The 3399-nt window shown below is 42.8% G+C and overlaps 1 protein-coding gene across 3 annotated transcripts in view; it reads left to right on the top strand.

The window, feature by feature from the left end:
* The window catches only part of KBTBD2 (kelch repeat and BTB domain containing 2), an 18165-nt gene that overhangs the window by 2310 nt on the left and 12456 nt on the right, over window positions 1-3399 (top strand). Inside the window, exon 1 of one of the 3 annotated variants that reach the window (XM_019509018.1) lies at window positions 1527-1597. The exons of the other annotated variants lie outside the window; for them this stretch is intronic. The gene's annotated coding sequence lies outside the window, so the exon portion shown is untranslated. Of the gene's footprint in view, window positions 1-1526; window positions 1598-3399 lie in introns of those variants that run through there. 3 annotated transcript variants of the gene reach the window in all.

Below are 3399 nucleotides of genomic sequence, written 5' to 3'. Positions count from 1 at the left end.
AAAAAAAAAAAAAAAAAGACTTCTAAGAAATGGTGAGGCTTCTTATTGGACAAGCATGCTAACAAGGGGCACTGGCAGATGTGAAACCCTCCCCCAAAAAAACTGCACTTTACCAGAAGAGGCATCACATTAGTTCCATCTGGCTCCACAGCATCTGTAAAGATCACACACTTCAGTTGGGCTTTTTGGCCCTTTTATCTAATAGCTGATTCAATTAGCTATTAGATAAAAGCACCAGAAAATCTCTGCTGAAGCACCTGATCTATACAGACATTGAGTAAGCAAGGTCCAACTAATGTGATGCCTCTTCTGAGCATGTGCTAGGCTTGGCATAGGGACGTGCTGAGTTTAAAGTAAAGCGCCTTTTTTGTTTTAGTTGGTTTTGTTTTATTACATCTGCAAGTAGCCACGATGTTATTGGGGAAGGAAAGTCTACTTGTATATACTCAACATCTGCAGCCAGTCATTGGGTCATCAGTCATATTCTACTAGTTTGATTTTTGAACAGAATATAGTCTTATTCTCTACTTCCCTGACACTGAACAGGCAGTGAAGGAACTGGCAGTTGATGTGTATAGTCTGAGTAAGCTTGTTTTAAGCTTTGTATAGCACTTCAAGTCTTTGGCCTTAACTGTCAGAAATCACTCCAGACTAAAAATATAGTGCTTTAAGTTAGAAGCATTGACTTGTTTGAAGAACTTGGTTGAAAGGGGGACTTTTTATACCTTTTCAGTCTTTTTTTAGCTCTTTGGGACTTTTTTCTTCCAGTAGCTGAATCTGTTTGGTATCCTCAAGGTTTTGGACTCGGTTCAGAGGTGACTATAGCAGCATCAGAAATGACAGATCTTTTTAAAGCAGTGGTTCTCAACCTTATTAGACTTGAGGCACCCTTTGGGAAATGCCAACTCTTAGCTTTCACTTGTTTTTTGGCTACAGAAGGATAATAGAGCAGTTAGTTTGCTACAAAGAAATCATGAAGACTAATGTCAGAATGATTTTGACATCATGGACTTCCATTTCAAATCTCTGGCTTATGTTGTGAATTGTTTGTGCACCTATTGTGTGGCACCCCACCCCACCCCACCCTTGAAAGGATTGCCAGGTACCCCAGGGTGCTGTGGCTCCATGGTTGAAAGAAACTGTTTTAAAGAATGGACCTCTTTCACTTATTACCTATTTCCTGTTCTGTGGCACATCAAAATTTGCAGCTTTTACTTAAGAATCTAGACCTAGAGAAACTTCTCCTTCTTCCAGGCTGGGTTGATTTTAATCTTGTTTATTATTTGTATATTGTGAATGATGATTTTCTATACTGCACAGATTTTTGCTTTGTGATGTGTATCAAACTTCATTTGGATAGAGTTTGGAATTCAAATAAAAATGCACATAAAGAGCATTTAAAATGATTTAATATAATAAAATACTGAGTACCTAAGGAAAATGTATTCAGGCTTTTTTCATTTTAAAACGGAGAATAAAGTTGTAGTTAGTGGATTGATTTGTTTGTTTACTTTTGTTTCTTGTTTCTGCTCACCACAGACCAGCTTTTCAAGAGTGACTGAAGATGCAGATAGATGCCTAGTGGGAAATGCCCTAGGTCAGTGATTGTCAGTTGGGGGTCCACGAGGTCCTTTATAGGGGTGCCATGCAATATTAGAAAGTTTGGTATGCAGGCACTTACATATTGACTTTCCTAGATGATGTATTCCAAAGCATATCTTTTTACTGTAGGTAGTGATATTTCCTAGGAGAGAAACTTTTCTAATTTGTCCTCCTGAAGAAAATTTCTAAGGTGTGAGTCAAGCAGGGAATAAGGCTCCTGAAGGTAACAGATTGCATTAATCAAAGTATGAACTACCCATCATTGGCAGCCAAAATTAGTTCAGATGCAGAAGACCTGAATTGACCTCCCTTTTTTTTACTGACTGTTGAAGTGAGTTTGTTTCAGACCACCTCTTATGAACTGGAGAGTCCAGCTTTGACCAACAATTTAGTAAGTGGCTAACTCCTTCATATAAGCATTTCAAAACAGACACTTACAGTGATTTTTGTCTCTTCAAGGGTTGTCAAATGTTCCCTCTGTGTGCTTCTTCAGGTTCAGCATGTTTGTTCTTGATCAGGTCCAGCTTTTACTTGTCCATCGTCATCAGGATGTTTCAGCAGTCTTCTACTACATTGTCACTATATTGGACAGATCTGGTGCTGTTTACATTAATTGGCTTGACTTTTCAGTCCTTTAAATTTGTTCTCTTTTCTTCCCTGTTGCTAAAGATGGTGTGTTTATTTGAAATGATATCAAAGTAATGAGTTGTATGCTAAATCAGTGTTGTGTTTTCTCTCTCATAGCCCAGTCACATTCATGGAAGCAGGCAGATCTTTCCATATTTGTTTTGCAGAAAATGATACTGGGGTTGCACCTAAATCAAGCTTTTAGTCTTCAAATGTTCGTTCCCAAAATTTATTCTTAATGGGGGAACCACAGTTTTCTGGACCACAGGCTTCAAACTCACGAAGCATGTAGGACTGGACTGGATGCATGTGTACATGTGGCATAGAGAACTGATTTGGGGTGTGCACTGTATGCTGGGCCTTGCCTGACTGGCCCTGCATGCTGGCTCTGGGGCTGGTCTGGATCAGGCCCACAGACCAGCCCCACTCTCCAGAGCCAGTGCACATGGCCAGTCTGATACAATATATGCTCAGACTAGCAGTGTGTATCAGCCCTGGTATGGAGCCTTCACGGGGCACGTGCTGCATAAAGTGCCTGTGTAGGGCCTATCCAGCAGGTTTTTCATGTGCATTTGTCCCTGATCAGCTCTCTATGCAGCCTGAGCCATCTCTTGTCTGGGGCTCGCACAGGTTATGTGCTGCATGCAGTGGTGGACCAGCCCTGCACACAGTGTCTGGTATGCAGGGACAGTCTGTGGTCCCCAGTTTGGACTGGCCCCAGAGCCAGTGTGGAGGTCCAGTCCAGCAGGGTGCTGCAGGCAGTCTATGCCTGGGAGCAGCCCCCTGTGTTGTAAGCAGCACCTCTGTTCTGGACCCTATATGTCAGTAGTGGTGTTAGCTGTTTGTGTAGACCTAAGAGATTTGGGAAGTCAGCAAGGCTCTACCCATCTAAGCCTGTCAGTAGATTATGGTGTGTGTTAGGATGTTATAAATTGGGGTTCTCAACCTTTTTTTTCCCCTGAGGGCCCCCCTAGCATGTGATTAAAAACTCCAGGGCCCACCTGTGCTACAAAGCTGTTTTTCTGCATATCCTGTATCCTGGGGGGGGGAGGGGGCATAGACAAGGTATGGGGAAAGCAGGAGGGGGCATAGGTGATGCATGGGGGGGCACGTGCCCCCCCCCCCCCCCCCATTTTTGCCCAAACAACGGGCCAAGGGCTCGCGCCCAGA

This window comes from Gavialis gangeticus, unplaced genomic scaffold (genome assembly GCF_001723915.1).
Source record: "Gavialis gangeticus isolate Ggan-Ray unplaced genomic scaffold, GavGan_comp1, whole genome shotgun sequence".
NCBI lineage: Eukaryota > Metazoa > Chordata > Crocodylia > Gavialidae > Gavialis > Gavialis gangeticus.
Note: the sequence above shows the minus strand (reverse complement) of the source record. Positions and strands in the feature narration are given on the sequence as shown.